This window comes from Neovison vison, chromosome 12 (genome assembly GCF_020171115.1).
Source record: "Neovison vison isolate M4711 chromosome 12, ASM_NN_V1, whole genome shotgun sequence".
Classification (NCBI taxonomy): Eukaryota; Metazoa; Chordata; class Mammalia; order Carnivora; family Mustelidae; genus Neogale; species Neogale vison.
Genome location: NC_058102.1, coordinates 107,281,930 through 107,308,206, shown reverse-complemented (window position 1 = coordinate 107,308,206; position 26,277 = coordinate 107,281,930). Strand labels below are relative to the sequence as shown.

Genomic DNA, 26,277 nt, shown 5'->3' with positions numbered 1-26,277 from the left:
GGGGATATACAAACACAGGCAACACTTTGTAACATTTACACTACTTTTTTTTTTTTAACCCTAGCATGTGGGCCAACTTTTAAGTAAAATCACATGGAACCTGTTCTGCCACATCATACCTGCCAATTTTCTTGAGGAAAAAAAAAGACAAATATCACCTGAAGCACAGTTGTGGGAAAAGCCAGTGGAGCTGACCACACAACTGGTCTCTTGTTATGCCTAATACAAATCTTTTTTTTCTTTTTTAAAGGTTTTATTTATTTATTTGACAGAGAGAGAGAGATCCCAAGTACGCAGAGAGGCAGGCAGTGAGAAAGGGGGATGCAGGCTTCCTGCTGAGCAGAGAGCCCGATCCGGGGCTCGATCCCAAGACCCCTAAGATCATGACCTGAGCCGAAGGCAGATGCTTAACTGACTGGAGCCACCCAGGCACACTATACACACTGTCTTGTTATATAAAGTTAAGGTAGAGAAAAGCTTTTTAAGAAAATCTTAACAGAAAATACACTTAAAGTACTGTACCATAAAAAAATTCAACCATAATGATACCTGCACAGTTCCAGGGTCAGCTGTATTCTATATTTCAAGTATCAAGATGTCAGTCGAGGGGCACCTGGGTGGCTCAGTTCATTAAGTGTCTGCCTTCGGTTCAGGTCATGATTCAAGGATCCTAGGATCCATCAGGCTCCCTGCTCAGGAAGGAGCCTGCTTCTCCTTCTCCTCCCTATTCATGCTCTCTGTCACTCTCTCTGCTCTCCCTCAAATAAATAAATAAATCTTTAAAAAAAATAAAAATAAAAATCAACTGAACACCTGCTTATCTAGCTTCCAAAGTCTGTGGATGTTTACCAGCAATGCAAAAACCAGCAATCTGTTTCCTCACCAAAATGTAGCCTCAAACTATCTGCAACCCAGCTTCTATTAGAAAAGCGGTTGAGGGGCGCCTGGGTGGCTCAGTGGGTTAATCCTCTGCCTTCGGCTCAGGTCATGATCTCAGGGTCTTGGGATCGAGCCCCACATCCGGCTCTCTGCTCAACAGGGGGTCTGCTTCCTCCTCTCTGCCTGTGTCTCTGCCTACTTGTGATCCCTGTCTGTCAAATAAATAAATAAAATCTTTAAAAAAAAAAAAAAAGCGGTTGAGAGAAATGACATTTGGGTGAAATCTACAAAAATGTGCTCTGTTTCCATCTATTCCTATAAGTTATATCTCTGAATCAAGTAATCACCCAATCACATTAGTCTTGCACAGAAGTCACAAACTTGAACATGTGAAGCAGCCTGAGGAAAGACAAAAAGGCTGTTACTGTGTTGAACCAAAAACTCCTTAAAAGATTAACAATTCAAATTTTAAAACACACTGTTAAACAGCGCTGTAGTCAATTGGCTATACATATAAAAAACTAAATTACATCCTTGCCTCCTGCCTCACACCATACACACACAAAAAAACTTTTCTCCAGGCAGAATCAAGACCTAAATGTTAAAAAATAATAATAATTTTTTCTTAAAGATTTTACTTACTTATGAAAGAGAGTATCTGAGGCAGACCCCACACTGAGCAAAGGGCCCAACACAGGGCTCTATTCCACAACCTCAAGATCACAACCTAAGCCAAAACCAAGAGTCAGATGCTTAACCAAATGAGCCACCCAAGGGCCCCTTCAAAAACTTTTAGAAAAAAATTTGGGGGGCGCCTGAGTGGCTCAGTCATTAAGTGTCTGCATTCAGCTCTGGTCATGATCCCAGCATCCTGGGATGGAGCCTGCATTGGGCTCCCTGCTCAGGAGGAAGCCTGCTTCTCCCTCTCCCACTCCCCTTGCCTGCTTGGATCCCCTCTCTCGCTGTCTCTGTCAAACAAATCTTTAAAAAAAGAAAAAAATTTGGGAGACTCTTAATGACCTTGAGGTAGATTTCTTAAGACACAAAAGACACTCATGAATAAGGAAAATAGTGAAACATTTAATAATCACTCTATTTAACAAAACCATGTAAAAAGTTAACTGATAACCACATACACTAGAAGAAAATATTTGCAATTCACTTAACAGACATAACCAAAATACATAATTTCCTAAAATCAAATTAAAAAGACAAAACAAGGGTGCCTAGGTGGCTCAGGTGGTTAGGCATCTGACTCTTGATCTGGGCTCCAGTCACCATCTCAGTGTTGTGAGATCCAGCCAATGTGGGACTCTGTTTGCACTGGGTGTGGAGCCTGCTTGGGATATTCTCTCTCTCTCTCTCTCTATGCTGGCTCTCCCCGTCCCACAGACTCCCACAACTTCGCCCTTGCCCTGCTGGCAGCGCAAACATGCCCACTCTCTCATGGACATTCTCTACCTCTCTCTTTCTTTTTTTAAAAAAAAAAAGACAAAGCAATAGAGCAACAGGCACTGCAGCAGGGAGTGAGGGGGGCCCTGTGGCAGGCACTCAATTCAAGAAATGGAAACCTGGGGCGCCTGCGTGGCTCATTGGGTTAAACCTCTGCCTTCGGCTCAGGTCATGATCCCAGGGTGCTGGGATGGAGCCCTGCATTCGGATCTCTGCTCAGCGGGGAGCCTGCTTCCTCCTCTCTCTCTGCCTGCCTCTCTGCCTACTTGTGATCTCTGTTCAATAAATGGCCTGGGTGGCTCAGTGGGTTGGGCCGCTGCTGCCTTCGACTCGGGTCGTGATCTCAGGGTCCTGGGATCGAGTCCCACATCAGGCTCTCTGCTCTGCAGGGAGCCTGCTTCCTCCTCTCCCTCTGCCTGCCTGTCTGCCTGCTTGTGATCTCCGTCTGTCAAATAAATAAATAAAATCTTAAAAATAAATAAATAAATAAATAAATACTTTAAAAAAAAAAAGAAAGAAATGTAAACCTGAACACTCAACATTTGAAAAAAAGCTCAATTTCATAATTACTCATGAAAAATCTTAATTAAAAATTAGGATGATGTGGTATCTTATCTATAAAAATCTCATCTGATTTGTAAACATGTAAAAAAACCTGACAATGCCATGGATCACAGGATTTGGAAACACCAAATTCTCATATTCTCACACTAAAACAAAGTGACACAATTTTGGAGGGTAATTTGGCACTATCTGACAGAGTTAAAAGTTCCTGCAATATTTATAACCTCCAACCCATTAACTTCACTTCTGGGTAATTTTCACTACAGAATTTCATTTCAAATTTAGTAATCACAGGGGGCCTGGCAGACTCAGTCAGAATAGCATGTGACTCTAGATTCTTGGGGTTGTGAGTTCAAAAGCCCCACATTTGGTGCAGAGTTACATGAAAATAAAGAAACTTACAAAAAACAAAACTTAATAACCACATACATACATATACACAAAAAGAAACAAAAATTTCATGAAGCATTTTATCCATACTGACTACAATACAAACTGACACTTTCTATCCTATTTTAATCCCTAAACTGATTTCACAACCCATTCATTAATGGCTTCCAACATGCAGTTTAAAAAACTTGCCAAAGACCTTAAGTATGTGTATAAGGATTCCTCATCAGGAATACTCAATATAGCATTGTTTTTAAAAGAGAAAAAAAACAGGGTGCCTGGGTGGCTCAGTGGGTTAAGCCTCTGCCTTCAGTTCAGGTCATGATCTCAGGGCCCTGCGATCGAGTCCCACATCAGGCTCTCTGCTTGGCTGGGAGCCTGCTTCCTCCTCTCTGCCTGCCTCTCTGCCTACTTGTGATCTCTGTAAATAAATAAAATCTTAAAAAAAAAAAAAAAAAGAAAGAAAGAAAGAAAAATAGGGAACAACCTAAATACCTATCAACATTTTAATAAACTAAAAATGGCTATATTCATTTAACAGAATAATGTAACTATACCCCAGATAAAAGTGATGACTATAATTAGGTTGAACCATATGAAACTGTCCTTTTTGTAGGTCAAAAATGGTAATGTATCAGGAATTTCACATGTATCAAAAATACATGTTTCAAGAAAAACAAGTTACAGAATAAGCAGAATTCTGTTTACACCAAGTTTGAAAACATACAAAACAATATTGTGATTTGCTTATGAATATATTTCTATTACCTAAATCAAGCATTAGGAATGATCAACACCAAATTCACAATAATCATTAGTTCTGGAAACAAGTGAAACATAATCCAAGAAGGTGCTTAAGTGTATGTGCAATTTTTTTCTGAAATGGAAAATATGAGAAAATGTTGAGATTTTATACAGCCGTGTTGTGGATATATGAATGTTAATTATACTGGTCTCTGTAGTCTTCTGAACGTCTGAGATATTTTAAGGAAAAAAAATCCATTACCCAAATAAAATGCACATATGCAACCTAAATTCAAATCACCCCCATGCAAAATTTCTTTCACAGGCCTGAAATGTTAATGCTTAGTCTTCACCCTAGGGCCTCTAGCAAAAAAAAAAAAAAAAAAAAAAAAACAACTAGCAAACAAACAAAAAGAACAGCTTTTATATACTTCCCAACTTAAATAGTTCCTTAAAATCTGTCAAGAAAAGATTTACCCCTGGGAAAACTGGGTCTTGTTCCTCCTTCCAGTTTAACACTATGTATTTTACCATATTTCCATCTTTACCCTTGCTGCCAAGAAAACTCAAATCCAAATTTTATTCTTAGTCATTGAATTATGCTTCTTTCTTTTCCTCCTTTCCTCCTTATATTTTATTACACTTCTGGATGACACAGGATATAAATAAATTCCAAGCAAATAAAAAGTAACCTGCCTATTCCACCATGCTGAAGAGTTCTCACCACATCACTTTCTTCCATGACCAAAGGAAGAAGTGTAATAGATACAATTATGTATAATATGCTCACTAAACTAAGATTCCAGGGCATACAGGATTTAAGTGAAAAGGCTGCCAATGAAAAATAATTAGCTAATATACTAACAAAAGAAATGCATACAAAAGGCCTAGACGACCAAAGGTAATTTAATAAGGTAAGTTTGTCTCTTTAAGACCATATGCTTTATATGCTTTGTTTTCTAGTACATGGATACCACAGAAAATATATAAATCTATTAAGAATATGTAATACTGGGGTGCCTGGGTGGTTCAGTCAGCATCTGCCTTCAGCTCAGGTCACGATCTCAGGGTCCTGGGATTGAGCCCCACATCCAGGGGTTCCCGCTCAGTGAGGAATCTATTTCCCCTCTCCCTCTACCCCCCCATGCTTGTGCTCTGTCTCTCAAATATTTTTTTAAAGATAAAATTTGTTTTAAAAATATGTAATACTATAAATCAGCTATTAAAAAATTCTATTTTTCTGTACTCTTCCATTAAAAAACTACAAAGTGTCCTTTCCAACAGGTATTTCCCCTATGCCTGAAGATATTCTGGCGGTTTCTAGAATTTAGCTTCACTTTTCCTTCTCTCTGTACACTTATAATGTCTAATTAAGCCAGGCTATACAATTATTTAGACAGCATACATACCCTCTAACACATGGTATACTGCAATACAGAAAAACCAAAATCATGGGTTACATGAAACAAATCCCCTATTTAATCCATTCCTTAACTTCCAAAACTGAATACCAAATGTTACATATTAAATAGGTTAATTATTCCTAACAAACAGGTCCTAGGATAGTCATCAGCCTTATTTATCTCATTTTAGAATTAAAGGATGAAATAGAGAATATATCCCAAGATGACAATTTTATGCCGCAATTTTTCAAGTTTATATTTCACTAAGACTTTGAAAAGGTTATTTTTAACAAAATTAAAGCACTTCACTCAACACAAGAGCACAATCCAATTTAGGTTTTTGTTTTTTGGTTTTTTGGTTTTTTTTAAAGATTTTATTTATTTATTTGACAGAGAGAAATCACAAGTAGACGGAGAGGCAGGCAGAGAGAGAGAGAGAGGGAAGCAGGCTCCCTGCTGAGCAGAGAGCCCGATGCGGGACTCGATCCCAGGACCTTGAGATCATGACCTGAGCCGAAGGCAGCGGCTTAACCCACTGAGCCACCCAGGCGCCCCCCAATTTAGGTTTTAAAAAGACCATTACTTCCCACTTGCTATAAGCCAGGACTGCTGTTTGATATAAGAAAACTACATTCTGGGGCGCCTGGGTGGCTCAGTGGGTTAAAGCCTCTGCCTTTGGCTCAGGTCATGATCCCAGGGTCCTGGGATGGAGCCCCACATCAGGCTCTCTGCTCAGCAGGGAGCCTGCTTCCCCCTCCCTCTCTCTCTGCCTGCCTCTCTGCCTACTTGTGATCTCTCTCTCTGTCAAATAAATAAATAAATAAATAAATCTTTAAAAAAAAAGAAAACTACATTCTCCTTACCCTCAAGAAATATATAGTCTACTGGCCCACCCCTCAAACTCTTTTAACAGGGGTGACAAAATCATACTGCTTTCAAGGGCTGGACAGGGAGTCTAAATAGGTGAGCAGATCTTAAGAGTACTAGGAAGAACAACTACAGAATGTAGGCTCCATCTAAAATAATTCTAAATCAACGTCAAAGAATGACATCACAACAAAACACCTTTCCAAGTGAGAAAGACATAATATACTGACAAGATAAAGACCTTTTTTAAAAAGTTGGCAATGGCATGGAGAAACTAGACCTCACCCACATTTGTGGTGAGTGTTTACAGTGCTGTGACCTTTCTGGATGGCATTCTGGTAACATGTATCAAAATGAAACCCATGTAGCATTGTATGTTAACTAAATTTAAATAAAAATGTAAGAAACTAGGGTGCCTGCGTGGCTCAGTGGGTTAAGCCACTGCCTTCGGCTCAGGTCATGATCTCAGGATCCTGGGATCGAGTCCCGCATCGGGCTCTCTGCTCAGCAGGGAGCCTGCTTCCTCCTCTCTCTCTGCCTGCCTCTCTACCTACTTGTGATCTTTGTCAAATAAATAAAATCTTTAAAAAAAAAATAAATGTAAGAAACTAAAATAAAAACCATGTACTTCCTTCAACCCAGTAACTATACTCTTAGAAAGTTATCCTACAGAGTCATTAACACCAGCAATTGTACATGTGTATGTACATAATACAATAAATTTAAACAATCTAAATATCTAGTAATAGGAACACTATTAAATTATGACTCACCCATGTAATAAAATACTAAAGAACTACTTAAAAGAACAGAGTAGATGCAAATGTACTGATGTGGGAAGCTATTGTGAATATTAATTTTTTAAAGCACGCTACTATGAGCCAAGATGGCGCCACCTGCCGAGCTCCAAGGCTATTTCTGGTCACACCCAGAAGCATTATTCCGAGGCACAGCTGAGAAGGGTTGGCTGGTTTCGGGTGTAGGTTTTCTGAGAGCTGCTTATCGCCAGCCAATCTGCACCCATTATGTCCAGCAGAAAGAAACACTAGCTGCCCAGCAACCTGCGGCAGTTACAGAATTAATAAAGTGGACCCTCTGCCTATGCTGAGAGTCATTAAATATCCACTACAAATCCAAGCGGAGATTCTCAAATTGCAACTAAATAAAACTAGCCAAGAACTGGCAAAGCTGGAGATGTTTATGGCACTGATTGGTCACTACTACAAAAAACATCTAAACAACTTTCCTCAAGAGCTGAAAGATCTGCTTTCCTACAATTACACTGTCTTGTAGATCTTCCAATAACATTTTGCAAAGCTTTGATCTCTGGGAGGAAAATCTCATCAGTCCATCAAGTTTGTTACTGCTCTTCTTTGAAGTTCTACATTGCCATACAAACTTTAAAAACTTAATACACTCATTTTGTGACCGATTAGAATAAAAGTACAAAATACAATAAAATGATAAAGTATTACAGAATTTCATGTGCACGTTAAGAGACAGCAATGCAACCACAGCCAAGATATCTTTTAAACTGATGACTAAACTCTTCAGAAGAAAGATCTGAAAGGATGCCAAGACTGTCAATGTTGTCCCAATACATACTTCTCTGAGGTCACCAAATGATTAGCTGCTGCCCTGACCTTCTTCCTAGGAAAAGATATACAAGAGAAACAGGACAGCAACTAAGAATGTTAGTGCAGTATGCCACAGAGAAAAGAAGCTCCAAACACTAGGAAAGGTTGAAAGGTCATTAAAGTGCTTACAAACAAAAGGGAAGGAAAAAATAAGAGGTGTGTTACTTCTCAGTTACCCATCTGATTCATGATTCTCCAATATTTTGCAGGAAAACTACTACTGCAGCTCTAAAGAGATGTCTAAAATGAATATGATACTCTAGAAACTTATCTCCAGATTGGCGGGAATTCATGAGTTTTTTCTAACTTCTATTCCTTTGTGCAAAGGTTTCTACAGCAGCACCAAAGACCATTAGTAAAATCCTTCTGTTTGGTGCACCAACACACAAACATCTCATCACCTGTATAGTCCCAGAGATCATTCAGTCACTCATGATTGTGGACATCCATTTCGTCATGGACAGGAACTCTGGGGAAATCATGACAGTAGGAATCAATGCAAGAGATAACAGCTGAATGACTAACTTCCTCAAGGCTTGGCCCAGCATAAAATACACAACATTAAGAAAGTGACCATGTCTGCTAGAACTTTGACTCAGTTCTTCCCAGCACTAAATCCCTCAGATGAAGAAATCCCAGGGTTAAGATTAGATAAAATCGAGAGTACAAGAATATGGGGAATTAGATGCTTAAATTTACATTCTAAGAATAGAAATGCGGAAATGGAGAAAGAGGAAGAGAATGCTAAGAACAAAAAAGATGGGTGGGGAAGAAACTGTTTCAGTGAGGAGGATGTTAATGGCAACTAGGTTGGTGTGCATCACTTTTCCAATGAAGAACAGCAAGAAATCTCCAAGAAGCTGAAGAGCTTCAAGAAGCCGAAATGTGTGGCTCAGTTGGTTAAGCAACTGCCTTCGGCTCTGGTCATGATGCTAAGGTCCTGGGATTGAGCCCCGCATCGGGCTCCCTGCTCAGTCGGGAGCCTGCTTCTCCTTCTCCCTCCGCTGTACTGCCTGCTTGTGCTCTCTCACTCTGTCAAATAAATAAATAAAATCTTAAAAAAAAAAAAAAAAAAGACGAAATGTCCAGTCAAAAAATAAGAATTCTTCCTTCCAAGAAAAGCAACTGACATACAACATAAACTTTTGAAAAAGAAAAAAAGAATCAAATAACTTCCTAGCAACTTTTTCATTCCAAAAAAACTGTTAAATTTGTGTTATTAATCTGAAAATTCGTGAATTAATGATTTTTTTTGCACTACAAGTCCAGAAGCACTATATTTTAAAAACCATCCGAAAAAAGCACACCGCAGAACAAGTTGGTTGAATCCCTTTTTAAAAAACAACTCTGCAACATAAAAAGGACACCTATTATAAAATACAGATTTTTTTTTTTTTAAAGATTTTATTTATTTATTTGACAGAGAGAGATCACAAGCAGGCAGAGAGACAGGCAGAGAGAGAGGAGGAAGCAGGCTCCCTGCTGAGCAGAGAGCCTGATGCGGGCCTCGATCCCAGGACCCTGAGATCATGACCTGAGCCGAAGGCAGCGGCTTAACCCACTGAGCCACCCAGGCGCCCTAAAATACAGATTTTAATTAATGACTATGTAACAACACTGGTTCATCAACTGTAACAAATACACATTAATGCATACTATTTTAATAACAGAAAATAGAAAGCAGGTGATATAGAAACTCTATATTATCTGCACAAAACTTCTGTAAACCTAAAACTGATCTAAAAAATCAAGTCTATTATTTTTAAAACCGGCATGTATAGACAAATTTGTGAATAAACATTTGTATAAGCAGACAAAGAGCTGGAAATCTCTATATCAAGCTGCAGTGAATTTCTACAGAGAATAAAACTGGAAAGAAAGGCGTAAGGATGAATTTTTACATCATAAACCTCTGGACTGTCTCAACTTTCCTATACTGAGCAATGCTCTAATGAGAGGCTCTGTAGCATATTGGGAGCCTGGGTACTGAAGGATGTATGGATTCAAATTCCAACTGTACCATTAACTAGCTGATTAACTTGCGGAGTTAATTTCTCTGTGTCTCAGTTCCCTCATCTTTAAATATGGATACCAGTTTGTGTATCCACAGAGCTGCTGCAGGTAATAACTTAATACATGTCAAGTACTGAAAAACTACCTAGCACACAGTAAGTGCTCAATAAAGGAGTTCACCACCACCACAAAGTGTCTATTATTCCTCATTTTTTTTCCTTAAATCTTTTTTTTTTTTTTTTAAGATTTTATTTATTTACTTGACTGAGAGAGAGCAGAAGCAGGGAGAGTGGCAGGTAGAGGGAGAAGCAGGCTCCCAGCTGAGCAAGGACCCCGATGCAGGACTCGATCCCAGGACCTTGGGATCATGACCTGAGCCAAAGGCAGCCACTTAACCGACTGAGCCACTCAGGCGTCCTCCTTAAATCTTAACTGGTAAGACAAATCACGAAAACTCAGCTCATCAATCTTCTTTATGCAGTAAGCTCTACTATGCAGAAATACAAATGTATCCAAGAGCTAAATAACAATAATCTGAGGGGTTTTTTTAAAAGAAAATTACTAACAGGGGTGCCCAGCTGGCTCAGTCCCTACAACTCATGATCTCAGGGTCATGAGTTTGAGACCCACAATGGGTGTAGAAATTACCTTAAAAAAAAAAAAAAATTTTTAAAAAAATTACAAATCACCACTTAACAGTATGAGCCCAGTTATACAAAAATAATCGCTAACCATTTCTGTAATAATCATAAAAACAAACCCCTCTGAATGGTGTGATTCTGGACAATTTTTACTTTCTTCTTTATACTTTTTTGACTCATTTTAATTTTCTACATTACATATGCATGGCTATTAATAAAATAAAGCAGATGTCAGCAAGCTTTTTCTAGCAGGGGCCAGAGAATAAATATTTTAGGCTTGTAGGCCACATGAGTCTCTGTCCCACTACTCAATTCTACCCCTGCACTGCAAAAGCAACCACAAACAACATCAAAATGAATACAGACAACTATATCCCAATTAAAAACTTAACTTACAAAACCAGACAGCTGGCAAAACTTGCCCCACAAGCTATAAAGTTTGCCGGCCCCTGAATAAAGAATAGAATAGAATTACTTTCATTTTGGAACACAAGATGTGATTTATACTGAAGAAAGTACACAGCTAAATTGATACTAGTGGTGGAAAAAGATTCATCCATTTATTTATTCTTACTCATCTAGGGATAGAAAACACAAACTCTCTTCTAGGTTCTGGAAATCCTCTTCTCATCTGTAGTGTTCAGATAAGAGAAAATATGCTACTAAGTAGCAGATATATGAGTACATAGGTATATACTTACCTATATTAAGTATAGATATGAACATATACTGGTGGATATACAGTTTCAAATAGAAGATAAAAGAAATGTCTCATATTTAAATCAATCTGAAATTTTTTCTAAGTTCCTAATAATTAACCACCAAGCAGTTGCCACCTCCTGCGTGAAGTCCCATCTACTGATGAAATTATTTTAGTTACAAACTGTCAGTCAGCAAATGAAAATCTTCATTTCTATGAAATGAAAAACCAGGAGTGAAAAATCTATCAAATTGTAACAGAATGAGAGTGAGAGCCTGGTAACAGTAGACAATGGGTGGCCTTTGTCAAGAGAACACTTCAAACTTCAGAAATGACAGCTGAAGATCTCCCCTCCAAAAGTAAAGCTTTGGATTGAAGGGAATTGTTTTTAACACCACACTGACAAGTCTTGTAATCAAATGATTTTAAATATTACAAAAGATTTCTTCAAGTTCGTTTTAAACAGTTTCTTGGGGGTGGGGAGACTGTTTTTGGAAGAGATCTAATGGGATTAACAGAAGGCTGAGAAATACAGATCTAAAAATAAAATATTAAAAGGCCATCCTACTAAAAAAAAAATTAAAAAAAAAAAATGCCAAGAACCTGCACTGAAGTCACCATACCCAGCAAAATTCCGGTCGGACATTTGAATCTTTCTACCAAAAGTAACAGTTGGGCTGTCTGGTGAAGTTGTCAAATTTCAGAGACAAACGTATTTATACTTACTGTCAAAATCCAGAAGGAGAAAAGAAGTTACCTATTAGTTTCCAATCCGAACTCTCTCACAGACCCCTGGCATCGATTTAAACCCTGTCACCATCAGTTTTTAAAGAAGCAAACAGTGAAAGACAAAAAGCCAAACGGGGCTTGGGAAACAAGAGCCCAAGGTACTATCCCAAGTAGGTTGCCTGGAGCGCCATCAAAGAAAAGGTAAAGAAAATCTTCGTACCCCAGGGACTATAAAAGTACCAAGCAGAACCCATTCGAAGCCTGCCACCAAAGAAATTCCTAGAACTAATAAAAGGGACGGAAATGAAGAAAAGGAGGGTAGAGACTCTAGGCGGCAGTAAGGAAAGACAACTGCACGCGAAGAGGTGAGAGAGGACTCCGGACCCCGTGCTGGGAGGGGCGAGACGGGAAGGGGGCGCCAAGCGCTACAGACAGCGGTTGAAAGGAGGGCGGATCCAGGCCCCTCACGGTCGGCCCCTGGGGCCACTGCACGGCAAACTGTGCCCCGCGGCGGGTCAGGTAAGGAGGCCAAGTTGAAGGCTGGACGAGCGCGCGCTCCCTGGTCCGCGCCGGGGACACTCTCCGCCTCAGACCCCTCACCGCCTCCTCGACCCCGGGTTCTCTCCCTTCGCCCGGGAAACGGCGCTAACACTCCAGAGACCCTCACCCAGAGCTTGTCGCCGCCTCGTCGCAGGTCTCGGACTCCTCGGGAACCACAACTGAGGGGAGGGGGAGGAAGGGGGAGCGGAGAAGGGAGGGGACCCGGTGAACCCGCGCCGCTGCCGCCGCCGCGATACCCCGCCTGAGATCCTGCTCGCGCCGCCGCGACAGCCGCCGCCGCGTCTTCCCGCCCCCACGACTGCACGTTGCCGTGACGCACATCGCACGAGGCGGTTCGAACCAATAAGAGCACAGTTCGTGCGCAGGCGCACTGGCCCAAACCGGAAACCGCTCTTCTGACCGCTCTAGAACGTGGATGCATCCTGGGAGTTGTGGTTCGACCAGGAACTCAACGAAAACAGTGCTGAGCATCAAGGGACCGAGAGAAAGAGCGCTCCTTGGGCGCGCACACAAATCCTCTCGGTTTTGTTGGGGTTTTTTTGTTTCCTCCCACCAAAAGCGGAAGCAGTTTAGATTAGACAAGGCAGGGGCCCGCCCCAGCTCGGGGACGCTTTTTCCGGTCTCTATGGATACGGGCTACACACCTTGGGCGGAAGCCAAAATTTAGGGATTTAGGCTGGATCGTGTTTGGATCGTGTTTCTGCCAACCGTCAATATATTGCTAGGCGTCGTCTCTGAAAGCTTCCGAAATAAATCCGAAAGCATTAGCCAAGTCTTGTGCGAAACAATAGCTTCTGCCTTTTATTACCTTGTTAAGGTATTATTTATGTCCTGCTCCTCAAAAACAAATGTGAACCCACTCACACTTAGAATACATATAATTCAGAATGATTTGTAAAATGTTCTTAGTGTAATAGCAGATCAGAAACTAATTCAGCATTAAATACTGTGTCCATTTCCCAGAGTGAGTGATTTTCTGCATGTGAGGCTTCAACTGAGCTCTAACTTCTTAAAAATCAAAGAATGGTTTGGTTACATACTTTTTCTATAAGAAAAGGAAGTAGGAGCCCTCCAGCCCCCATACGAAAGTTCGGTTTTTCACTAACCGAAAAAATTACAAAGAGGGTTTTCGCTTTTCCAAAATGGTAATTTTTTCCTTACCTTTAGCCTGAGCTTGAGAAAGTCTTCTTAAGAAAGCGCTGTATTTTCGGATAGCCGGATGAAACCTGGATAGAAATTGATTGGCATATAAAAATGTTTTCCTCATTAAAATCTTTAAAAAAAAAATGTTTTCCTCATGTTCAGCTCTAAGATGAATTTATCACACTCTGAACAGGTTATTGTCTTAACTGTAAAAACTCTTGTTAATAATTAGAGAACATCATAAGCTTTCAAGAATGCTTAGGACCATAGCTTGTTTGTCCTTCCCTTGATCCACAACAACAAGAAAAAACAAAGAATTCTGGAAAAAGCTGCACAGATCTCCTATCAAAAGGCCTAGAGTCCGGGGTGCCTGGGTGGCTCAGTGGGTTAAAGCCTCTGCCTTCCGCCCAGGTCATGATCCCAGGGTCCTGGGATTGAGCCCCGCATCGGGCTCTCTGCTCCGCAGGGAGCCTGCTTCCTCCCCCTCTCTCTCTGCCTGCTTGTGATCTCTGTCTGTCAAATAAATAAATAAAATCTTTAAAAAAAAAAAAAAAAGGCCTAGAGTCTGATGTATAGGGAAACACCCCTCCTCCCCAAAATAGGGAACTCTTCAAATGTAAATTCTAGAAGTGATTAAAGTTACTAAAATCACAAAATGCATGAATAAGATGGTCTTAATACTAGTATTTTGCCCACCCAGTTAAGCTTGCAAGAGATAAAATTAATACAAATTAAATTATAGAAATTAAATTTAAAGGACAAAATTTCTTCAAGGAGTAATTTATGTTGAAAATATGAATTACCTTTTTTTTTAAGTTTGCATAATTTGTAAAGATACAGCAATAATGACTTTGGTTTTTCCAGACATAAAGACATAAGGCTTTTGAGATTGAAATCAAGGAAGACATTCATACACTTCCACAGCACATCAGAAATAAAACACTTTTGGATAGCAAACTTGACCCAGTGTACCAACTCACATAGGGAAAAGATAAGAAGAACGAGAGCCTCAGGCTTAATAAAAGGACTGCTAAAGGTGACAGAACTATACAAGAAAGATAATTAAAGAAGAGATTATTCCAAGATCTCATCTCTTTTCTCAAATCCTCTTTCTCTCTTAATGATTTGCTTTGACAAAGTGCTATACTCTAAGAAAATTCCTCTGGAATTTGTGTGCTAAAACATGTGAGAAAGAGTCTTCTGATTTCCCCACCAAGATTTTACCTCTCATTCTCTGTTACCTTGATCCCATTCCCAGATTGCCAATTCCTGGTGCTTTCAAAGATAAAATAAATCACAGTATTTTCTCAGAATGCTCACATCTTCTCAGGTGATGAAGATGTTGTCACCATACTTCCCATACATACCCGGTATCTATGCTGGCTTCACCCATGTCACTCACCTAAATGTCACCATTAAGTGTTCCAAAGCAGATTTCTCAGACCTCTCTCCCAAGCTGTACTTCAGTTACTAAACCTTATATATATTATCTTAGGACTAGCTGTCCAAAAACCAAGGAGAATTCAGTAAAATTCTGTGTCCTCCAGTGTCAGCTGTGGATCTTTAGAATCTCTGCTGTCTCCATTCTTATCGTGTCACACTTCCCCATGGGAGGAGAGTGTAGTTCTTCATCGTCTGCAGCACCAAGAAAAGAGTCCCTTCCACCCCTATGCCCCATACTAGTCACCAGTGACACAACAGTACCCTGTGGCACAGCTAGTCTGAGGTAGAATCTCTGCAATTATCAGGTGTTATTGACAAGGAGAACGCATCACTGGGTGAGTAACATTCATAATCTACTTGTGGCCATCCCAGAATGAGGCTTCAGTGACATTACAATATGTTGCTGAACTGGTGATATTGAACTTGCTCTGGGAACAGACTTAACTTCCATTGTGATGTGCAAGTCAATAGCCAATGGGAGTTGAAAATGTATCTAAAACAACAAGCAAATGAAGATGCAGCTTTCAAACTCTAAGGGTTAAAAAAAAAAAGCACTCTGGACTACATTGTGAACTAAAACTTGAGTTCACAACTGATTTTTGTTACTTCTATAAAAAGAGAGGAGGAATTATTCCATTCATAATTTTTCTAATCAGAACAATTGCTATTTTCAAGAAAAAAAAAAGACAAATTATCTGCTAGTTACAAAATACTTAAAGGTCTTCGAATTCTTTTCTCTGTCAATATCTATAAGCTTTTGAGGAGTGCCTGGATGGCTTAGCCATTAAGCATCTGCCTTCTGCTCAGGTTCCTGAGTTAGAGTCCCACAGCTGGCTCCCCACTCAACAAGGAGCCTGCTTCTGCCTCTCCCTCTGCCTGCTATTCCCCCATGCTTTTGCTCACTCTCTCTCAGTCAAATAGATTAAATCTTTTTAAAAAGAAAAAAGCTTCTTTTTTTAAAATATTTTATTTATTTGACAGAGAGAGAGATCACAAGTAGGCAGAGAAGCAGGCAGAGAGAGAAAGGGAAGCAGGCTCCCCACCGAACAGAGATCCCGATGCGGGGCTCAATCCCAGGACCCTGAGATCATGACCTGAGCAGAAGGCAGAGGATTTAACCCACTGAGCCACCCAGGTGCCCCAGAAAAAAGCTTTTGAAATATAAAGATTAAAACTGAAGGGAAAATCTGGACAATATAGAAGTTGGACCATAAAAACAGATAAACCAAAAGAAAGAGCAAGGAATATCAAACCAGTCCCTGTGGCTACCTCATATATATTTTGTAGGAAAGGAGAAACTCTTCTATAAACTTGTGTTCCATGGCTGGCCTATGAATTAATCTGACATAAAACAGATTAAGAGGAGAAAAGCATGCAAATGTATTTAATATTTTTACCTGTATGCAGGTATCTTCAGAAAGAAAATGAAAGCCTGAGGAAGACTATCATTTTTAAAAGATTTTATTTATTTGTCAGAGAGAGAGCATAAACGGGGGGGCACCAGGGAAGAGGGAGAAGCAGGATCCCCACTGAGCAAGGAGCCCAATGTGGACTTAATCCCAGGTCCCTGGGATCATGACCTGAGCCAAAGTCAGACACTTGACCAACTGATCCACCCAGTGTCCCTGAGGAAGACTTTAGACACAAAAGCTTATACACTTTTTACACAAATAATGAAAAACTGTAGGGATGTGACAAGACAAAGGGACTTCTGCTAAGAACAGTAAATTGTGGGGCAATGACTAGGAACTATACTGGGGAAACTAAGGGTTACTTTAGTAGCTTTGTGTGTACATGTCCCATTTTAGAATCAAATCCCAATCTCTGATGATATGACTGTTCCTGTCAAGGGATGGATATCTACTAAACTTATAGTGGTGTTCATTTTGCAATGTATACATTTATCCCATCATTATGTTTACACCTTAAACTCATACAATGTTAAATGTCAGTTATATCGCAATAAAACTGGAAAAAAAAATGTTCTCCTTCTGACAAAGAAAGGCTACCTTTCTCATGGGAAATTCTATGTTTTCAGGTAGAAAGGGGAAGGATAGAAAACCCTTCATGCATCTGCTGATTGTCAAGTGCACTCAACTCAAAATAATCAATATACCAAAGTGTCATATATTGGGATGGCGTGTTCTGGACCCCTTCAGTGTAAAACAGTCAAATGCAGCCAGCTCACTGGACTTCGAAGCATCGAAATTCAAAGGTATTAGTTGCTTTAAAAATAATCCAGTAATCTATATAGCAGAGTGAAAAAAATAAAATATCTGTATTCTTAATTGTAATTAAAATGATATCAAATATATATTGATAAATATCACATTAGTCTTAGATTTGAAAGTTTTCAAGGAGGCCATTTAAAATACTTAGAGAGGGGCGCCTGGGTGGCTCAGTGGGTTAAGCCTCTGCCTTCTGCTCAGGTCGTGATCTCAGGGTCCTGGGATGGAGCCCCGCATCGGGCTCTCTGCACGGCAGGGAGCCTGCTTCACCCTCTCTCTCTGCCTGCTGCTCTGCCTACTTGTGATCTCTCTCTCTTTGTCAAATAAATAAATAAAATCTCAAAAAATATATATTTGAAACAGAAAACATCATGACACACTAAATTTCCATTTAGGCCACATTTTAGTAACATCTAAAACTGAGGATGGGTCGCCTGGGTGGCTCAGTCGGTTAAGCATCTGCTGTTGGCACGGGTCACGATCCTGGGTCCCTGGGATCAAGCCCCACATCAGACTCCCTCCTCAGCGGGGAACTTGTTTCTCCCTCTCCTCCCTGCTCATGCTCTCTCTTGCTACCTCTACCTCCCTTTCTCAAATAAATGGATGGAATCTTTGAAAACTAAATAAATAAAACTGAGGATAAAGAACAGTACAAACATTCTCTTAATTACATAAATTATAATACCAGCTCCACAAACACAGGTTAAGTAACATAGCCCTAGGGAATGAGCAGAAGCGGGCAAACATTGCTCCCGGCTCTGCTGCTAACTGACTCAGTGTTTTACCGTGACCTAAGCACAGTTCTTCTTATGCTTTGATATCATCATCAATGAAATGAAGATGTCTGTTAATACATGTTTTAAAAGGACAGAGAAAAGAAACACACAACATTATGAAGGTGCTCTCTTGTGGGAAGGGGTGGAAACTAAGGTCTGGGAACTAAGAATTTACCTTCACCGGTAACAGTTCATTTCTGTTATACGAAAACAGATAAAGCAAATGAAAAATGTTTGACGTTTACTAATCTTGGGTGATGCATTACATGGGTGTGTGTTAGAGTCTTCTCCAAATATTTTTATAAACACACGTTTGAGTAAGAGGCATTTTATTTATTTATTTTTAAATTTTTTAGACAGGGGTGGGGAGGCGGGGGGAGGATAGAGTGCGGAAGGGCAGAGGGAGAGACTCTTAAGCAGGCTCCACGCCCAGCACAGAGCCCAATGCAGGGCTCAATCTCACAACCCTTACCTGAGCCAAAAATCAAGAGCCAGAAGCTTAAGCAACTGAGCCATCTAGGCTCTCCTTCTCTAAACATTTTTGTGTATTTTGAAAAATCACCTTCATTGAAGCATACTTTACATATACTAAAATGCATGATTCTTTGTGCACAGTTCAGATCATGGGTTTTTCTCCACTTTACTGAGGTGTAATGAACAAATAAAATTGTAAGACATTTAAAGTTTACAACATGATGATTTGATATACATATACGTTCTGAGAGGATTCCCCCCCACCAGCAAGTTAATTAACACATACATTGCCTCATATATTTACTTTTGTGTGTCTTGACAAAAACATTTAAGTTCTACTCTCTTAGCAAGTTTCAACGATAAAACACAGTGTTACGAACCATGGTCACCATGTTATAATTTAGATCCTCAGACTTTACTCATCATTTCACTGAAAGTCTGTACTTTTTTTATTAAAGATTTTATTTATTTATTTATTTATTTATTTGGCAGAGAGAGAGAGAGAGCACAAGCAGGGGGAGCAGCAGGCAGAGAAAGAAGCAGGCTCCCCACTGAGCAGGGAGCCCCATGTGGGGCTCCATCCCAGGATCCTGGGATCATGACCCAAGCTGAAGGTAGACACTTAACCAACTGAGACACCCACACGCCCCAAGTCTGTACCCTTTTACCAATCTCTCGCTATTTCCCTTACTTGCAGCCCCAGACAACCTCTTGTCCCTCTATGATTCTACAAGTTTAACTTTTTTTTTAAGATTCCACATGTAAGTGATACGATGCAGCAGTATTTGTATTTCTCTCTCTAGCTTATTTCATTTAGCACAATGAACTCCAACTTCATCCATGCTGTAGCAAATGACAAGATTTTCTTCTTTTTAAGAAGAAAATTTCTTCTTTTCTTTCTTCTTTTTAAGGCTGTTAATATTCCCTGTATGTATATGGCATATTTCCTTGATCCATTCAAGCATTAATGGACACTTGTTTCTACACCTTGGCTATTATGAATAACTCTGCAATGAACCCAGGAGTGTAAATATCTCTTCAAGACAATGGTTTTGTTTCCTTTGGATATACCTGGATCATATGGTAGTTCTACGTTTTTTTTTTGTTGTTTTTTTTTTTTTAAGGAAACCGTACGCCCAATGTGGGGCTCAAACTCATGACCCTAAGATTAAGAGCTGCATGTTCTACCAACTAGGCCACCCAGGTGTCCCAGTAGTTCTACTTTTAATTTCCTGATGAACCTCTATGCTGATTTACATTGCTATCAGCAGCATACAACCAGAGCATATAAAGGGTCCATTTTCTCCACATTCTTTCTTTCTTTCTTTTTTTTTAATCCAGCATGCAGCCCAATGCCCAGGAGCCCAATGCAGGGCTTTAACTCATGACCCTGAGACCAAGACCCAAGCTGAGATCAAGTCGGACACCTACCAACTGAGCCACCCAGGTGCTCCGCTTTTTTTTGCATTCTTGACAGGATTTGTTAGCTCCTGTATTTTTTATAATAAACATCCTAACAAGTGTGAGGTTATATCTTATAGTTTTTATTTACATTTCACTGAAGATCAGTGATATTGAGACTTTTATGTATTTGTTGGCCATTTGTATGTTTTCTTGGGAAAAATATATATTTGGGTCCTTTGATCATTTTGAAATTGGGTTACTTTTTTCTTTTTTCTTTCTTTTTTTTTTTTCCTACTGGGTTGCAGGAGTTCCTTCTATATTTTGGATATTAACCACTTTACAGATATGTGGCTTCCAATATTTTACACCATTTCATAGGTTGCCTTTTCATTTCATGGTTGATGGCTTCATTTGCTGAGCAGAAGCTTTTTAATTTGAGGTAGTCCCACTTGCTTATTTTTGGCTTTTGTTGTCTTTGCTTTTGGCCTCAAATCCAAACATTCATTGCCAAGATCAATGTCAAAGAGCTTATTCTTTCTGTTTTCTTCTAGGAGTTCTGTGATTTCAGTTCTTATGGTCAAGTCTGTAAAAACTTTGAAGTTGATTTCTTTTTTATATCATGTGAGATAATGGTCCAATTTCATTCTTTTGCATATGGATATTCAGTTTTTCCAACACCATTTATCAGAGACCATCCTTTTCTTGTATATTCTTGGCTTCTTTGTCAAAAATTAATTTACCTTATATGCATGGGGTTTTTTCTCTGTTCTGTTGGTTATTATGTCTCTTTTTATGTCAAAATTATACAATACTATATAATACAGTTTTTGAAGTCAGAAAGCATGATCTCTCCAGCTTTGTTCTTTCTCAAGATTGTTTGGCTATTCAGTGTCTTTTGTGATTCCATACAAACTTTAAGAATGTTTTTCTACTTCTGTGAAAAATGCTATTGAAAATTTGATAAAGGGGCACGTGGGTGGCTCAGTCAATTAAGCCTCTGCCTTCAGCTCAGGTCATAATCCCAGGATGTTTGGGCCACAAGTTCAGTTTCCTATTCACTGGGGAGCCTGTTTCTCCTTCTCCCTTTGCTTCTCTGTCTGCCTCTCCCTCTCCCTCTCTCTCTCTCTCTCTCAAATAAATAAAATTTTAAAAATATTTTTGATAGAGAGTACATTTAATCTGTGGATCACTTAGGATAGTATGCATATTTTAACAACATTAATTCTTCCAATCCATAAGCATGAAATATCTTTCCTTTTATCTTTGTCGTCTTCAATTTTTTCATCGATGTCTTATAGTTTTCAGCATTTGAACTTTTTCCTCCTTGGTTAAATTTACTCCTAAATGGGGATAGGTGGGTGGCTCAGTCAGTTAAGTGTCTGCTTTAGACTTGAGTCATGATCCTAGCGTCCTGGGATTGAGTCTCATGTCGGCTCCCTCACAGCGGAGAGCCTGGTTCTCTCTCTCCTTCTCTCTCTGACAAATAAATAAATAAAATCTTTTAAAAAAATTTATTCTTGTTTTTCATTCTTTTTGATGCTATAGTAAATGAGGTTGTTTTCTTAATTTCTCTCTCAGATAGTTTATATCATTAATGTATAAAAATGCAATTGATTTTTGTATACTGATTTTTTATCCTGATAATTTCCTGAATTCATTAATTAGTTCTAGCAGATTTTGGATACAGTCTTTTGGGTCTTTAGATTTTCTAATATAAGATCATGTCATCTGCACATAGAGACAATTTTTTTCCCTCTGGATGCCTTTTATTACTTTTTCTTGCCTAATTGCTCTAAGATTTCAAATACTGTGTTGAATAAAGGTGGTAAGAGTGGGCATACTTGTCTGTTCTGATCTTCGAGGAAAAGCTTTCAGCTTTTTTACCATTGAGTGTAATGTTAGCTGTGGGCTTGACACAACAGCTGATCATATGATTTTTATCCTTCATTTTATTAATGTAGTGTATCATGTTGATTGATTCATGGATTTTTTTAAAAGATTTATTTATTTATTTGAGAGAGAGGAAGGGAAAGTGACAGCAAGAGAGAGCATGAGTAAGGAACAGAGGGAGAAGTGGACGGCCTACTGAACAAGAAGCCCCACCCAAGACTAGATCCCAGCACTCTAGAATCATGACCTGCGCTGAAGGCAGATGCTTAACTGACTGAGGCACCCAGGGGCCCTGATCTATGGATGTTGAACCATTCTTCCACCTCTAGAATAAATCCCACTTAATCGTGGAGTTTGATCCTTTTAATGTACTGTCAAATTTGGTTTGCTAGTATTTGTTCAGGATTTTTGTATCTATGTTCTCTAGTGATATTGGCCTCTAATTTTCTTTTTTATTTTGTTTAAGATTTTATTTATTTATTTGGCAGAGAAAGAGAGCACAAGCAGGCAGTATGACAGGCAGAGGGAGAAAAAGCAGGCTCCCCGCTAAGCAGGGAGCCAAGGCAGGGCTTCATCCCAGGACCCTGGGATCATGACCTGAGCCTAAGGCAGACATTTAATGAACTAAGCCACCCAAGCACCCCATGCCTCTAATTTTCTTTTCATGCAGTGCCCTTGCCTGGTTTTGGTATCAAATGAGGAAAAGTGTTTCCTCCTCAATTTTTGGAAGACTTTGAGAAGGATTGGTATTAATTCTTTAAATGTTTGTTAGAAGTTACTAGTAAAACCATCTCACCCTGGACTTTTGTTTATTGGGAGGTATTTGATTACTGATTTGATCTCCTTACTAATAGTTTATCTCTTCATATTTTCTATTTCTTTATGAGTCAGTCTTGGTAGGTTGTATATCTCTAGGAATTGATCCATTTCAATTTGTTGGACCTAATTGTTCTTAATTGTTCTTAGCAGTCTTTTATGATCCTTCATATTTGTTTGGTATTAGTTACAACTTCTCCAATTTTATTTTATAATTTTGTTTGCATTCTCTTTCTTTTTTTTGGTAAATCTATCTAAAAGTTTGTGTATTTTGTTTATCTCTTCAAAAAAAAAAAGCAGCTCTTAGTTTCATTTATCTTTTCTGTTGTTTTTTTAGTCTCTATTTATATTCACTCTGATCTTGTTTTCTTCCTTCTACTAGCTTTGACTTCATTTGTGCTTCCCTTTCTAGTGCCTTAAAGTATAAAGTTAGATTGTTTGATATCTTTCTTTTTCTTAATGTAGGCAGTTATCACCATAAACTTCCTTGTTAGAACTGCTTCTGCTCCATCCCATAAGTTTTAGTATGTTTATTTCCATTTTCATTTGTCTCAAGATATTTTTTGATTTCTCTTTTAATTTGTTTGACCCACGGATTGCTCAGTAGCATGTTCTTTAATCTCCACATATTGGGCTAATTATTCAGTTTTCTCCTTGTAGTTGATTTGTGGTTTTATACTATTATTGTCAAAAAAGATGCTTCACATGATTTAAGTCTTCTTGAAGTTATTAAGACTTATTTTGTGGCCTAAAATAAAATCCATCCTGGAGAATGTTCCATGTGTGCTAGAGAAGACTGTGTATTCTGCTGCTATTCAATGGAATGTTCTGTGAAATATCTGTTAGAGCCTTCTGATCAAATATGTAGTTTAAATCTAATGTTTCCATATTGATTTTCTGTCTGGATGCTCTGTCCATTGTTAAAAAGGGGTCTTGAGGTTTTCTACTATTATTGTATTGCTGTCTATTTTTCCCTATCAATCTGTTAATGTTTGCTTTACATACTTACATTCTCCTACGTTGGGAGCATAAATATTTACTTATGTTATATCATCTTGATGAATTGACCCCTTTATATAATGGCTTTTTTCTCTTGTTACTGTCTTTGGCTTAAAGTCTGGTTTTTGTTATAAGTATAGTTAACTCTGCTTTCTTTAGGTTTTCATTTGATAGACTATCTTTTCCCATCTCTTCACTTTCAAGCTATGTGTGTGTTTAAAGCTGAAATGAGGGAGACCTGGGTGGTTCAGTTGGTTGAGCATCTAACTTTTGATTTATGGTCAGGTCATGATCTCAAGGTCCTGAGATGGAGCCCTGCCTTGGGCTCTGCACTCAGCAGGGAATCTGCTTGAAAGTCTCTCTTTCCTGCTCATGCTCACTCTCTCTCCCTCTCGCAAGTGAATAAATAAATAAAATCTTTTAAAAATGTTGAAATGAATCTCTTTTTAGGCAGCATATAGCTGAGTCTTGTTTTTATCCATTCATTCACTCTGTCTTTTGATTGGAGAATCTAGTCTATTTATATTTAAAGTAATTACTGAAAGATATGAATTTACTATTGCCATTTTGTTCATTGTTTTCTGGTTGTTTTGTAATTATTTTATTTCATTTGTCCCTTCCTTAATGTTTTGATGATTTTTTTTCTTTTCTCATTGAAGTATAGTTGACACACAATGTTGCATGAGTTTTCAGGTGTACATGTGGTATGATTATTTTCTATGGTGGTATGCTTTGAGTTATTTTTCTATCTTTTGTGTATTTACTATAGGTTTTTGCTTTGTGGTTATCATGTGGCTTACATAAAACTCTTATCTCTATAAAAATCTATTTATAGCTGATAACAGCTTAACTTCAAATGCATGCAAAAGCTTTACACTATGATGCACTCCCCCCATTTTGTGAAACTCATGCTCTGTTGTAATTTCCATCTTTTTATATTGTGTATTCATTTATAAATTATTGTAGTATAATTATTTTTAATATTTTTGTCTTTTAATAATCTTACTAGAGTATAAGAGCTTTACCACAACAATTATAACAATAGAGTATTCTAAAGTTAACTATACAGTTGACCTTTGAACAACACAAGAGTTAGAGTCACCGAGTCCTCGTGCAGGCAAATATCCATGTATAATTTTTGACTCTCCAACAAATGAACTACTAATAGAATACTTTAACTGGAAGCCTTTCCAATAACATAAATAGTCAATTAACACATACATTTGTATGTTACATGTATTATATACTCTATTCTTACAATAAGTAAGCTAGGGAAAGGAAATGCTATTGAGAAAATCACGAGGAACAGAAAATACATTTATGGTACTATATTATATTTATTGAAAAAAATCCACTTATAAGTGGGTCTGTGCAATTCAAACCCATGTTGTTCAGGGGTCAATATATGTTTACTTTTATCAGTGAGTGTTATACCTTCGTATGTTTTCCTGTTACTAATTAGGATCCTTTTGATTTAACTTAAAGAGCTCCTTTTAACATTTCTTGTACGGCTGGCCTAGTGGTGATGAACTCCTTTAGCTTTTGTCTGGAAAACCTTATAACTACTTTAATTCTGAAGGACAACTTTGGAAGGTAAAGTATTCTGGTTTAGCAGTTTTTTTCTCCCACCATTTTTATCATGCCACTGTCTTCTGACTTACTAAGTTTCTGCTTAAAAATCTCATGGGGGCTCCATTGTTCCTGAAAACTTGCTTTTCTCTTGGGGCGCCTGGGTGGCTCAGTGGGTTAAGCCGCTGCCTTCGGCTCAGGTCATGATCTCAGGGTCCTGGGATCGAGTCCCACATCTGGCTCTCTGCTCAGCAGGGAGTCTGCTTCCTCCTCTCTCTCTGTCTGCCTGCCTCTCTGCCTACTTGTGATCTCTCTCTGTCAAATAAATAAATAAAATCTTTTTAAAAAAAAAAAAACTTGCTTTTCTCTTGCTGCTTTTAAGATTCTCTCCCTCTCTTTAAATTTAGACAGTTTCATTATAATGTCGATTGGTGTGGGTCTCTTTGGTTTAGGTTCTAGGCTTCTTGATCTGGATGTCTGTGTCTTTCTCCAGATTAAAGAAGTTTTTAGCCATTATTTCTTTGAATAAGCTTTCTGCCTTTTTCTGTCTCTTCTCCTAGGGCACCTATAATGTATATATTGGTCTGTTTCATGCTATCTCATAAGTTCTTTAAGGAATCTTTACTTTTATTCACTCCTTTTTCTTTTTGCTTCTCTGATTGGATGAATTCCACTGCCCCGCCTTCTAGTTGCTGATCCTTTTCTTCTGTTTGATGTAGTCTTCTGCCAAACCACTCTATTGAAATTTTCAGTTCAGGGCGCCTGGGTGGCTCAGTGGGTTAAGCCGCTGCCTTCGGCTCAGGTCATGATCTCAGGGTCCTGGAATCGAGTCCCGCATCGGGCTCTCTGCTCAGCAGGGAGCCTGCTTCCTCCTCTCCCTCTCTCTGCCTGCCTCTCTGCCTACTTGTGATCTCTCTCTGTCAAATGAATAAATAAAATCTTAAAAAAAAATTTT

General features: G+C 38.8%; 1 protein-coding gene and 1 pseudogene across 3 annotated transcripts in view; one reads left to right on the top strand and one right to left on the bottom strand.

Annotated features, from left to right (window-relative positions):
- The window catches only part of ADIPOR2 (adiponectin receptor 2), a 92,919-nt gene extending 79,119 nt beyond the window's left edge, over positions 1 to 13,800 (bottom strand). Inside the window, exon 1 of one of the 3 annotated variants that reach the window (XM_044228201.1) lies at positions 13,742 to 13,800. The gene's annotated coding sequence lies outside the window, so the exon portion shown is untranslated. Of the gene's footprint in view, positions 1 to 12,016; positions 12,311 to 12,686; positions 12,862 to 13,741 lie in introns of those variants that run through there. The other 2 variants (XM_044228200.1, XM_044228203.1) reach the window with 2 other exon arrangements.
- LOC122892061 lies at positions 7,058 to 8,887 on the top strand (annotated as a pseudogene).
- Positions 13,801 to 26,277: the final 12,477 nt, after the last annotated feature.